General features: G+C 46.7%; 1 pseudogene; it reads left to right on the forward strand.

Moving 5' to 3' along the window:
* Nucleotides 1–1,461: 1,461 nt before the first annotated feature.
* Nucleotides 1,462–8,401, forward strand: LOC131827963 (regulated endocrine-specific protein 18-like; annotated as a pseudogene).
* The last annotated feature ends 6,018 nt before the right edge of the window (nt 8,402–14,419 follow it).

Genomic DNA, 14,419 nt, shown 5'->3' on the forward strand with positions numbered 1-14,419 from the left:
TTATTTGTTTGAGAAAGAATGAGAGAAGGAGGGGGAGTTGTGGGGGCTCGATCCCTGCACCCTGGGATCATGACCCAAGCCAAAGGCAGAGGCTTACTTAACCCACTGAGCCAGCCAGGTGCCCCCTGTTCTGGAATCTTAAACGAAGAATCATTTTCTTGCCTTTTTCAACTTCCAGATGCTGTTTGCATTCCTTGGCTTGTAGTCTCTTCTTGGCATCTCTCCAACTTCTTCCAATGTCCCATCTCCCACTACTGTCTCTGACCCTCCTGCTTTTCTCTTATAAAGACCATCGTGATTGCATGGCATATACCTGGAAAATCCAGGCTAATCTTTTCTGAGGTTAATCAACTTCTAAGAGTAATCACACTGCAAAGTCTCTTTTACCATATAAAGTAACATATTCTTAGGTTCCAGGGACTCCAACGTGGACATCTTTAGGGGCCATTATTCAGCCCACCACAGATGTCTGGTATTGTGGTTATGTAGGAAACTATTGTTTGTTCTAAGAGAGACATATTGAATTATATAGGAGCGAAACGTCATGATGCCTGTAAGTTACTTTTAAATACTTCAAGAGAAAAAGCAATTCTGACAAAATCTTAATAACTGTTAAGTCTAGATGATACATATATGTGTTCTATTAGATTCTTCTCTTTTTAAATATTTGAGAATTTTCATAATAAATTTGTTAAGCTTAATGAAAAAAAAAAGCATTGCGGGGTGCTTGGCTGGCTCAGTAGGTAGAGCATGTGACTCTTGATCTTGAGGTCATGAGTTTGAGCCCCACAATGGAGGTAGAGATTACTTAAAAAAATTTTTAATGTAAAAAACAATGTTGAAGTGCCAGTCTATGGTTTAGAAAGCTCACACACTAGCCTATAACTAAACAAGAATGGACGCAAAAGATCAGTTAGCTTGTTTGCTAATTATCAGAGTACAGTAAACCAAGACGGTGCTAGTGGATGTGGAGAGAAGTGGATGGAGGTGCGATATATTTTGCAGGTTGAACTCATGTATGTTGAAGATTTTTAAAAAGGTGAGGGTAAAGTAAGCATCAAGGATAATAAAAACAGACTAATTACATTGAGTGTCTACTGTCCAGGAATTATTCATATTTAATCCTCATAACAAGCTTATGAGGAAGGTATCATGCACACCCACATCTTACTTGCAATCCCTTTACACAACTTTGGGACTGGGAGTAGAGGCAGTGGTCCTTGAGACCTGGGTAAAGAAGCGGGCACCTGGGGGTGAGTTGGGATGGCTCTGCGGGTGGTAAAGGGAAGGAGGAGTTGGCTACACGTCCTCAGGGGCAGGGACCAATCTCGATTGGCCAAGCTGCCAAAGCAGGGTTGTGCAGATCCAGCCACCTTGCGAGTGGGAAACTACAGTCTCCAGCTGCTGTCTCAACTTTCTCTGAGATTTAGGAGGGGGGACGAGCACGTGGAGCTGGGGAGGATGCAGCACCTGCTGTACTCTAGGGGATGGGGAGGGGTGTGGGTCTGGCTGCTCCACTGCTTCCTGCTTCTGAATAGCTGCCCAGGGGGCTGCAACAACATTAGTGGCCACCAGGCGGTTAGGGAAAGGGCGGTGGGGGCAGGCCAGAGAAGTCTCCTGAGAGAAGTGGGTGAGGGGGCCTCAAGGTTAGGAACTCAGGAGGAAAAGGATGTGTTGGGGAGCGCGAAAAGAGATAAATATAGAGAGCTTTTTGTAGAAAGAGACGTGGGCTTGAGATGGGGCTCCGCGTATGGGATTGGACTTAAGGGAAGGGACCTCAGGGGAAGATTGGGGATCCAGTAGGAGGGTGGAAAGACGAGTGGGCGGTGGGAAGTAAGCCCCGCCATAGGAGAAGTAAGACGCACCGAGGGGCCAAGGAAGAGATGACCAGGGCTGAGGGATAGGAAGGGGACCCGGATTTCTGGACGATAGGAACAGGGACGCACGGGTACCGGGTCCTAGCTCCAGACAGAGAGCTGGGCAGAGAAACGAGCTAGGATTTCATCAAAAGCCTTCAGAGCCTGGTATTTGCTCTCTGATTTCTGATAAAAAGGGGATTGTTAAACTAGGGTAAAAGAGAATAGAGGGGGTAAGAATCCATCCTTCCTCTCCCTCCACTTAGCCTTCGGGGTAGACCAGCGCGGACTCAGGTCTGAGCGGCCAGAGACCGACTGCGCAGACTCGAGGATTCCAGTGCCAGGCGTGTGGAGAAGAGCGCGCAAACTCCTAGTCTGACGCCAACTTTCTCCGCCCGATTCTTGGGTTTAGAGGCCAGTGCAGAGGGCTCGCGAAGAACTGTGGGAGGAGGCCTGGTGGCGGATGACAGGAGAGATGTGTGTGTGGCGGGGTAAGGGGACGTTCCTGTAGGGATGCCTCGCCTTCTCTGCCGCCCAGACGCCTTAAACCAGGCTTCGGTCACTCCCTCAGCACCACGGACAGCGCCAACCTCCCTGTGGGTCTCGCCACCACTTTTCCTATCAGTCCTGGAGCGATGCCTCAGACAACAATCTCCCCTTCCAGAAGAAGCTCTTTTCTTTCTCATGAGGGTGCTAGAGGCTCTGATCCTTCCGAAAAACAGGAAATTGGTATGGGAATCCATTTGACTTCGGAGGATCATTCCCCTTTTTTTTTTTTTTTCTTTTTAAAATTTTTTAAAAGATTATTTATTTATTTATTTGACAGATAGAGATCACAGTAGGCAGAGAGGCAGTCAGAGAGAGAGGAAGGGAAGCAGGCTCCCCGCTGAGCAGAGAGCCCGCTGCGGGGCTCTATCCCATGACCCCAGTCGAAGGCAGAGGCTTTAACCAACTGCGCCACCCAGGCGCCCCCCCATTCCCTTTCCTTAACGCGTGTCCACAATGACTTATGGTAATTCCACCATATAAAAACTGGACTCTATGCCAACTCTACCCCATCTACTTGGATTAATGAAGGTGGTATAGCATTAGGGATTATCCTCCCCCACACTCTGTCATTCCGCTATGCACAGTTAGATAAACTGGCTTTCAGGACAAAGATTCAGATACAAAAACCCTATACATACAAATACTTTCTTCCTCAAAGGATTCCAGACCTCCTTTCTAATCCCCGCCAGGCACACAAGGCTTTGAGATGCAGTTTACCTGCTTCCCATGCCCCATTTGTTTGCCTGATTATCCATTCCAAGTTTATAGTTTCCTGAGTCTTTTTCACTTCATTCTCCACAGGCTGCTCATTACTTGTAAGCTGGTTCTTATCTGGAAGTTGGCATCAAAGGTGAATGCGATTCTGAAGAATAGGGCAGGTGGTGATGGGGGAAGGAAAAAATGAAAAGAAGGAAGACTTGAGAGGAAGAAGGGGTCTGGTGAGGCAGGCAGAGACCAGGAAACACAGGAGTTGATGAGGGAGCAAGAGCCTGGCTGAGGACAAAGCAAAAGCTGGCGCCTTGCACCCCCTCTTCACTCTTTCCCCTCCATAAGTGTAGCATCCCTCAGGCAGCCCTGACTGCCATGAACAATAAGCAAATAGTTAACTTGCAGAGCTCACAATCCTGCTAGACAGGAGTCTCCCTTGGCTTACAAATGTCCTAAATCTCACTAACAAAGACGATTGATAGCAGGATTGTGACACCCCATCAAAAAGTCTCCCAACTATCTTAATGTTAATGGCTGGGCTAAAGACAACATTGATCCAGCAGCAAGGGCAAGGCCTCCGGCAGGCCTGGAACGTCCTGGCACCTTGTAGGCCCTCTTTAGCATATGAAAACTCCATTGAAACCTCTCTTCCCCTCACCTTCCCCCAGCCTCAGTACATAACCTGCCATCCCTCACAACCCAGGGCAGCAGCTCTTCCTGCCCACGGGTCCTGTCCCCGTGCTTTAATAAACCACCATTTTGCACCAAAGATGTCTCAAGAATTCTTTCTTGGTTATCGGCTCCGGACCTCAGCCCACCAAACCTCACCTAGGTTCTAGAACTTCATCAGAGTGATAGTGGAAGAAAGCTGCTTTTCTTCAGCTGGGATCTGAAAGGCTTCTGGCTAGGTTCCTTGCTGATTTCACCATTCTGCCTTTTAGATGGTCAGGGTCAAGTGGGAGTGGGGCAGCTCTGGCCCCTCCAAGGGTTTGCCACTCCAGTCTTCCAACACTTAAAAGTTGTACTCCAGTAGATTGTGTCCCAAGGTGGGTAAGGGCTGGGGAAGAGAGGCTGGGACATGATCAGAAAGGCTGGGTGAGTGAGGGGCTATTTGATCTGAGGATGAGCTTTCTTCCTCAGATGTCTCTACTTGAAACTTTCCTGTCAGGCTCACCTCATGGAGAACGGGATATGACTGGAATGGGGAGTGGAGTTGGATGGGTAGGCTGTTTGCCCTTGAGTGCCCTGGAGGAGCCCAGCAGAGACTTCTAGAAGAAAACCCTGGAAGAGGCCAGCATCCAATTCCTTCTGATGAGTCCCAACCCCAGTGGTATCAGAGCTTTTTCATAGACAGCAATCCTTAAGTTCTCAGGAATATACATATGCACCCCTCAGCCTCTGAGAAGGAAGCAGAGCAAATGGCATAACAAGTGGACAGGAGGAATGAAAGGAAGTGAAAGTCCCTTGGAGACAGATGACTGACCTGCCTTAGTGTAGAATTTCATGGATGGGGGAAGGGTCAGAAAGGAAATCTACCTTGAGTTCATATTACTGCTACTACTACTGTTGTCTAATATATGTGTAATGACTTAGAGTGGTGGTTTTCACAGAGTATCTCAGGACCAGCAGCATCGGCATCACCAGAGAACTTGTTAGAAATGCTCATTCTTGAGCTTCACCCCAGACCTATTGAATCAAAAACTCTGGGGGTGAGGAACAGTAATTTATGGGATTTTTGGTTTTTAAAGATTTGAGAGTGAGAAAGAGAGCACGAGTGGGGTGGGTGCAGGAGAGAGGGTGAGGGAGAAGCAGACTCCCCACTGGGCAAGGCGCCTGACTCAGGGCACCATCCCAGGACCCTGAGATCATGACCTGAGCTGAAAGCAGACACTTAACCGACTGAGCCTCCCAGGTACCCCTAATTTGTTGGAATTGGAAATTCCAGAATTTGGAAATTCTGATGCACACTAAAGTTTAGGAATCACTGCCTAGTTTTCTAAGCATGTACACCACAAATCTCATTTAGTCCTCAAAATAGCACCAAATGAATCAGCAAACAGAATACAATCCTAGTTGAAGGTTTACTATACACCAGACTCTATGCTAAGGAATTTTATACACCAGCTCATTTAGTTCTCTGCGCAAGTTGAGATTCTTTATCTACTTGAGGAAGAGAGGGATTGCTAGTCTCACTCTGGCTCCAGGAGTGGACCAGGCAGTATGCCCTAGGTGTCAATTCACCACATCTTTTTACCCTGCAGGGTTGTTCTGGAAGGATGACATTATCCAGGATATGATGACCCAGAAGCTCAGCAGCAGACTCCACCCCACAGATCCATGTCTGAGGCAGGGGCAGGCAGCCTTTCCCACGAAAACCACTAGAATCAGGTTTGAGAGACTTATGGTTGGTCCATACTGTCTAGCAGACAGAGAGAAGGGAGGGAACTGATGTTAAAACTGCCATCAGGACTATGAGAATGATCTATGAGAGGTTCTGTCTGGGATCCACGAAAAACAAATCCATTAGCCATTAGTGATATCTGCAAAGGGAGAGGAGATGGGTGTTAGCAAGTTTAGCTTCTGTCTGTCATTCCTGTATCTTTAGGGGCAAACAAGAGGAGAAACTTCGACTCCTATTCCCCAAGGTAAGACTTATGTGTCTCCTCTAGATTTTTCAATCCCTGACTTTGGGTCCTATTCCTTTCCCTTCTGGAGCCCTGTCATCCTTTTCTGCCTTATTCTTGACTCCTGGCTTCCCACATCCCAGACCTCAATAGCCAAAGTGAAGAGAGAGCAGTGCTTTACCACCAACGTGGATTTGAAGACCCTTCAATGAGAGGTTGCCAACCCTGTTGAGGTAAAGAGTTTACTTTTTCTCTGGTGGTTGGAATTACCAACAACCTGTTTACATGAGGGAGGCCCCTATGGAGAAGGGAATGGATATTGAGGTATGAACAGATAAGCTGAAGGAAAGTTCTTTCCTTTCCCAATCAAAGGGTATCCCATCTTCCTTCTCCCTCACAGAGGGAGGTATCAGTACAAGAAGTTGGGAGGGCAAATGTTAGGAACCTCTAAGGATGAGATGCTCTAAAGATTGTGCATAGACATTGAGTCTCAAATAGGCATTGAAAGTTGCCAAATTATAAAAAAATTAAATTAAAAGTCCTTCTGCCTCCATATACTCCTTTGCATATAGCAAGGGATAGGAAGGCTCCTGTGGATCAATGGGAGAGGTAGCCCAGAGGCCTTCATATTCAGCACTCCCTCCTCTCCTTGCCCGACTCCATAACCTGGGCAACGTGACCTGGGCAAGGCTCTAACTTATCTCCTTGAGATGCTTGAACGCTTCAGAATCTAGATTTAAAACCCCCATCTAGGGGCGCCTGGGTGGCTCAGTCAGTTAAGCATCAAACTTTTGATTTCAGCTCAGGTCATGATCTTAGGGTTGAAATGCCAATTGAATATTACCCCCACCTTAAAAGACCACCAGAGACGTGAGTCAAAGCCAATCAGCAAGGGTCGTTTATTGCAGGTTCGAACCTGGACCTCTGCGGCGCTAGTTGCCGATAACACCGAGAGGTCCAGAGCTGGGTCGGTGCAGGATTTTTATAGACAGATACAAACAAGTTTCGGGTGGGGCTGAGCTTATTGATTGATAGTTTCACAATTGGGAGTCTCCTGGTGGAATGTTACATTCCTGCTATCAAGCATCCCTGTTAATGAGATTTAGGTTTAGAAGAAATTTAACTTTATTTACTTTTCCTTCTACCTCAGCCTCCTTCCGTTTCTCATGGAGGGGAGGGTGACATTAGGGCTATTGATAAGGTAACTTCTTTGTTGTAAATCTCAAGGATATTTGCAAACCAGAGGAGACTCCTACCTTGCAGGACTGTGATCTCTGCAAGTCAACTATTTATCGGCAGTCAGGGGTGCCTGAGGAATGTTACACATATAGAGGGGAGCGGGTGAAGGGGGGGGTGCAAGGCGCCAGCCTTTGCTTTGTCCTCAGCCAGCCTCCTGCTCCTTCAGGGTTATGAGATCAAGCTCTGAGTTGGCCTCCACGCTCAACACAAAGTCCGCTTGGGATTCTCCCACTCCTTCTCCCTCTGCCCCTCCCGCTGCTCATGCTATAAATAAATAAATAAATAAATAAATAAATAAAATCTTAAAAAAAAAAAAAACACCCATCTAACACTCCCATCTATCTTTATAGATGAGACATGGCCTAGGCTTATTAAGGGACTCACTCAGAGTTGCACAGCAGGTTCATGGCAGAGCCAAGACTAGACCCAGGTCTCCTGATTCCTGGACCTTTCCCTTGCATAGCCGCTGCCCTTCCTCTCCGGGACTGCAGTGAGAATTGAGCTGTTCCAACGGTCAGACTCCTCCACACTGCTGAAAGTCTTTTTGTTTGTTTGTGTGTGTGTTTGTTTGTTTGTTTGTTTGAACTAAGACCTAATTGTAAGAAGGTGGCAGCCAGAGGAAGGTATAAGGGATGGGCATGCCAGGCAGAGGACACTGCTGTGACAAATGGCCCGAGGCAGGTATACCATTCACTTTAAGGAATCGATGGAAAAGTCAGTGGCAGAAGATTAGGTTGGAAAGTAGGCCCCAGAATGACCATTCAGGGGCTCACGGATCATAGTGAAAAGTTTGGATTTTAAGTGCAGTGAACTTTCAAGGAAGGGGATTTCACAATGTGATACTGGATTTCAAAGGACACCTCTCGTGATATTGAGGTATAATATCTGTGAGAAGGGCAAGCATGAAAATTGAGAGCCTGCAAGGAACCTGCACGTCAGGGGGCTTCCAACCCCTCAGGCTCTCCTAGGAAACCTGTTCTCACTACATCAAGTGACAGCTGGTCTTCCTAAGCCTGGATTGGTTGCTGGGTCAAGGCATTTAGCGCTAAGTGACAGACCCACTTGTGAGGGATGGTTGCCATGGTGTTTCTGTGAATGCAAACAAGGTGCTGCCATTCTTCTCCAGCCCGCCATGGTGTTTCTGTGAATGCAAACAAGGTGCTGCCATTCTTCTCCAGCCCAGAGCCCAAGGGAAAAGCATGGGAGGGAGGGTGAGCTATTTGTGGGAGCCAAGGGGACAGACAATGGTTGGGCTGAGTCACTGTACCTTACATAAATCAGGCTCTTATTGAAGCATTTTGTGAAGGAGAGTAGGTAAGGAAGGGACCACCTCCCCATATACTGATTCCAATCCTTTGTTTCTTCTTGTTTTAGGGCTTCTTTGAGCCACCCCCCACTGTGGGCTGAAGTCTTGTTGCTGACTGAGACCTCAGTGCTGCTGACTGAGACCTCAGGTGGAGCCCCTCTGCCCCAGTGCCCTCCCATCTACCCTCAAGAGGGGCGGTTCTAGGATGACCCTAATCTGGATCATTAAAGTGGACTTTCATGCAGACTCTTCCTGTGATTTGTCTTGAGGCAGGATGGGTGTGGTTTGGACATGGCCAGAGCTCCTAACGTGAGAGAGTAGGAGTGGACCCGAACAGGTGTGCACGGAAAAGACACAGCTCTTCAGTGCTGGTAGAAGGCTGGGTTTTGTCTTTGTAAGGACCTATTTTATATTTTTATATTTTAGCCAGAGGCTTCCATTGAGGCTAAACAATAACTTTGTTGTTTAACCCTAAAACTGTCCCTGCTTCCCCTCCAACCGGGGGACTTACTTAAAAACAAGTCCCTGAAACCAGCCTCAGGTAACAAAGCTCAAATACAAGGGTGGATCAGGCCAGGCGGAGACATCCGATCAGTGGGGGCGCACACTGTCTCCTAGCTACCAAGGTGATGGGCTAGTTCCTATGGCTACTGTGGGGTGAATTGTAATTCAATTAGCCACCTTTGTGTGGCCAGGCCCAACCACGTGAACTTTGCTCTATAAAAGTTAGTGTGGAAAGCAGGGAAGAGTCGCCCTCTCTTTGTAAGAGGTACGGCCCTGGCCGGCCAGTTTGATTCTTGATGCTTGACACGAAATAAAGCTTTGCTTGACTTTTGCTTTGTATCAGTCTCGCTCCTTTAATCACGGACCCATTACTCGGGCATAACAGTCTTGTCTTCCCTCTGTAAGGACCTATTTAGAAACTGTCCCTGCTCCCCTTCCCCCAGGGGATTTACTTGGAGACAAGTCCCGGACTCCAGCTTCAGGTAACAAAGCCCTGATACAAAGGTGGGTCATACCAGGTGGAGACATCGATCAGTGGGGGGGGGGGGGGGGATGCATACTGTCTCCCTGGTTACCAACGAGCATGGGCCTGCCCTTTGGGAGCCTTTTGGGCGCCCATCCCAATCAAGTTGTAATAGGCTGGTTCAAATGTCTACTAGGGTAAATTGTAACTCAATTGGTCACCTAGCATCACTGTGGAGTTTCTTGTGTGTGTTACAATCTCATTGGCCACCTGTGCATGGCCAGGCCTGACTGCATGGCTTTTGCCCTTAAAAGCTAGTCTGTGAAACTCTTGCAAGAGGTGCAGCCCCGAACGTTCGGTTGGTTAGATTCTTGATGCTTGCCGTGAAATAAAGCTTTGCTTGACCTTCGCTTTGTATCAGTCTCGCTCCTTTAATCACGGACCCATTATTGGGGCATAACACCTCCAGTGACCTGAAGTGGGGGAAAGCAAGAGAAGGACCACAGCTGGGATGCAGCCTTCCCCACCCACACCTACCTGCACTGTGTGGTCCAGTCGCTTGCCTTTCCGTGTCTGACATGCCTGGACCCTGCTGTTCTGTGAGGGTCTTCCTGCCAGCCATTCCCCACTCATCCTCCTCCCAAGAGTCAAGATCCTCCTCCCAAGAAGTGCTGTAACTAAAGTGTACACACATTAAATATTTTGATGGCTGGGGCGCCTGGGTGGCTCAGTGGGTTAAAGCCTCTGCCTTCAGCTCATGTCATGATCCCAGGGTCCTGGGATCAAGCCCCACATCGGGCTCTCTGCTCAGCAGGGAGCCTGCTTCCTCCTCTCTCTCTCTCTGCCTACTTGTGATCTCTGTCTGTCAAATAAAAAAAAATTTTTTTTGATGGCTCTTGCCCGTTTACTCCTGGTAGCTGAAAATCTGCAAGGGAGTAGGTAATCTGACCACCTGCACTCAGCCCAGTTGAAAACCAGAATAACCTGTTTGCAGAGCTTTAGACTTAAGTACTCTCACACTCACTGGATACTCGTGTAAGCAAGTGGGCAGGTATCAGGATTTGGATTTCTCTAAGGAGTTATGGAGTTGTATGCCTACACTAATGATCAAATAGTTATAAACCTAAGTTTACAGACTTTCCCAGCTATAAGATATATTTCAATAATAAATAATAACTAAGAACTTCTCACAGTAAAAAAAGTAAAAAGTGAATACAAGAAAAGATGTTTCCGAGAAGAAGATGGGATAACTTGCTCTACCTGCTATCAATACCCGGTGGGAAGCCGCAGTAATTAAGAAAGTGTGATGGGGCACCTGGGTGGCTCAGTCGTTAATCATCTGCCCTCTGCTTGGATTGAAAGACCCGCGGATCCCCTTATCCAAGAATCCAACACTGCCACTGGATGCAATCAGCAAGAGGTTCTTTATTGTTACGCAGGCGCCTGCGGGTGGTCAGCGCGCGCCTGCGGGTGATCAGCAGCTCCTGCAAGCTGAGCACACCCGGCTGGGGTGGTGCCGGGTTTTTATAGACAGGTACAAACAAGTTTTGGGTGGGGCACAACTGATTGGTTGACAGTTAGAACTTTTGAAAAAGGCATACCGTGGAGTTTGCTGATTGGCTTTGGGGACCCGCGCGCGTGCGCGCGCGCGCGCGAAGAGAGAGGCGGGAAGAGGGAACAAGCTGATTGGTTCTGAGGGCCCCCGGGAGGGAGGAGAGAGGCAGGGAGGGGGAACAAGAAGGGGGAAGGTAGGAATGCCATCATGGTGTCTTCTAATATTTCTATAAGCCAAGCAGTTAATTAGTTAACGACGGGAGGGGGGGTCTTTCAGGATCATGATCCTAGAGTCTAGGATCAAGCTCCACACTGGGCTCCCTGCTTGGTGGGAAGCCTGCTTCCCCCTCTCCCACTTCCCCTGCTCATGCTCCCTCTCTTGCTCTCTCTCTCTCTCTCTCTCTCTCTATCAAATAAATAAGTAAGTAATTTTTTTTTTTAAGTGTGGTATTGAGGCACCTGGGTGGCTCGGTCGGTGGGCATCTGCCTTGGCTCAGGGCATGACCCTGGGGTCCTAGGATCAAGCCCCACATGGAGACCACCGCTCAGCAGGGATCTGCTTCTCCCACTCCCTCTGCCCTCCACCCCATTCATGCTCTGTCTCTCTCAAATTAATAAATAAGTAAATAAATAAAAACAAAAATCTTTAAAAAGAATAGATGATAATATAAGAATACCTTCCTGTCCTAATGGTTACAAAAGATTTCTTTTTTTTTCTTTTTTTCAAGATTTTATTTATTTATTTGACAGAGATCACAAGTAGCAGAGAGGCAGGCAGAGAGAGAGGAGGAAGCAGGTTCCATGCTGAGCAGAGAACCCGATGCAGGGCTTGATCCCAGGACCCTGAGATCATGACCTGAGCCGAAGGCAGCAGCTTAACCCACTGAGCCACCCAGGCGCCCCACAAAAGATTTCTTAAAGAGGAAATGAAAGTGCAAGAAATAAAGAAAAAGAAGGTACATTAAATTGAGAATATCTATAAACTCTAGGGGTGCCTGGGTGGCTCAGTTGGTTAAGGTTTTGACTTTTGATTTCGGCCCAAGTCATGATCTCAGGGTCGTTCAATTGAGCCCCACATTGAGCCCTGCATTGGGCTCCATGCTTGCCAGTATGTCTGCTTGGGATTCTCTCTTTCCCTCTGCCCCTCCCCACACTTGTGTACACTCTCTCTCTCTAAAATAAATAAATAAATCTTTTTTAAAAAGAATATATATAAACACAATTGAAGTAAGATGGTTTTAAGATATATTATTATCTCTGCCATGTGATTACAAACTTCTTCCAGGTATCTTCCCTGATAAGAATGGAAAAGAAAGAATTTTCTAAATCAGTGTTGTTCAGTAGAAATATAATTTATAATTATATATGTAACTTAAAATTTTCAAAAGATGTTCTAGTACTCACATTTTTATTTTATTATTTTTTAAAAGGTTTTATTTATTCATCTGACAGAGAGACATACAGCTAGAGAGGGAACACAAGCAGGGGGAGTGGGAGAGGGAGAAGCAGGCTCCCCGAAGAGCAGGGAGTCCAATGCAGGGCTCCATCCCAGGACCCTAGGATCATGACCTGAGCCAAAGGCAGATGCTTAACAACTGAGACACCCAGGCGCCTCAACATTTTTTAAAAGGTGAAAAAGAAACACGGTTCCACCAAGTTTCCTGTTCTCTGTAAAAGTGCAGCTTAGAAAGATATTTTTTACTTTGATATTGCACAGAAAATCACACTGGTCCATTATCTGTTGTGGTGGTGATCATTTCTCTTTTTCTTTTTCTTTTTTTTAAGATTTTTATTTATTTGAGAGAGAGAGAGAGAGAGAGAGAGAACAAGCACAAGTGAGAGGAGTGGCAGTCAGAGGGAGAAGCAGGGTGTCCCTGAGCAAGGAGCCCAGGATCATGACCTGAGCTGGTGGCAGACACTTAACCGACTGAGCCACTCAAACATCCCTGAGGCCATTTTTCTTTTTAAATAGGCTTTTATTACAAATTCGAAATCTAGGGAAGCTCTTTTTTCCTCTACCCAAAGAGTTCATAAATATAGTCATTGGAGCAAGTTCTTCATTGAAAGTTAACATTTATGACTTGGTAAAAGATGCTATCCAAGGGCACCATGCAGCTTCTGATACACAGCGCAATCCTCAGACAGTCACCATGCCGAGGCCAGCAAGTTTGCCTCACCGTCTAGAATTTATAGGTTAATTCCCACCCATAACAGAAAAGGGTAAAGTTTGTGGTCCAAAGGGGGGGAAACTATACCTAAAAGACATTCGTGGATGAGTCCCCACATTTTCCATTTGAGGTAATATTGACTTTTCCTGTCCCACTGGCCCTTGGGATGGTTCCCCATGCTTACGACTTTTATTCTTGATCTCTTGTTGCCCAAAGGTGAACAAAAACTTACTTTGATTATAGTATGATATTGGGAGGTAGCCAGTGATATTTAAATTTGCTGGCTCATAAGTAATTGACTTTCTTTCATTCTTTTATTTTTTTTAAAGATTTTATTTATTTATTTGACAGAGATCACAAGTAGGCAGAGAGGCAGGCAGAGAGAGAGGAGGGAGCAGGCTCCCTGCCTAGCAGAGAGGCCGATGAAGGACTCTATCCCAGGACCCAGGGATCATGACCTGAGCCGAAGGCAGAGGCATTAACCCACTGAGCCACCCAGGTGCCCCCCCCCTTTTTTTTTAAAGATTTTATTTATTTCTTTGACAGAGATCACAAGTAGGCAGAGAGGCAGGCAGAGAGAGAGAGAGAGAAACAGACTTGCTGCACAGCAGAGAGCCCGATTTGGGGCTTGATCCCAGGACCCTGGGATCATGACCTGAGCCGAAGGCAGAGGCTTTAACCCACTGAGCCACCCAGGCGCCCCAAGTGATTGACTTTCATTGAAAATACCCTATGGGCACCCTTCAGCTTTGATTCCACAAGAAGAGAGAAGGTAAAGGAACTCAAAGAGATCCAACAGCCATCGTGTTGTAGGACAGCCAGTTCCCAGGTATATTTCATAAAACTGGGGTTGCTGGTAATACAAATAAGGCTTTTGTTTAATTCTGACCTGAAGTCCGTGCTTATTACAGCTTACAAACACATGCTCAAAGCCACAAATCAACACAAAAGCATGAGGAGTCCTCCAAAGAAGCCGAAGACCCTCATCATTTCAGATCTCAACCCAAGACATCAGAGGAAACAGGAAATCACAACAGTCCATTATTTTGATGATATTGTGGCAACTGGATATGGTGGGTAGAACAGCATGTACCCTAGAGGTCGCAAGACACACGCATGGAAGAAGAATGTCAAGAAAGGTCAGAGCCCTGCTACATTAATGACGTTTCTAGGGTTCAGTTATCTGTGGCATGTTGAGCTACCCTCTCTAAAGTGAGACAAATTAATTAACCTTGAACATCTACCACAATAAAAAAGAGACAAACCTCTTTATGGAAGAATGAGCCTCTTTGGCATTTGAGGCAACCTAAAACACATTTTAATGTGCTACTCTAACCCATTTACCAGTAACCCATCAAGCTTTTAGTATGGCCTGAAACAAGGAAACATTCTGCAGCAATTCTAGGTTGCCATGCAAACTGTCTTTTCATTTGATAATTATAACCAGT

Source organism: Mustela lutreola, chromosome 3, assembly GCF_030435805.1.
Source record: "Mustela lutreola isolate mMusLut2 chromosome 3, mMusLut2.pri, whole genome shotgun sequence".
Lineage (NCBI taxonomy): Eukaryota > Metazoa > Chordata > Mammalia > Carnivora > Mustelidae > Mustela > Mustela lutreola.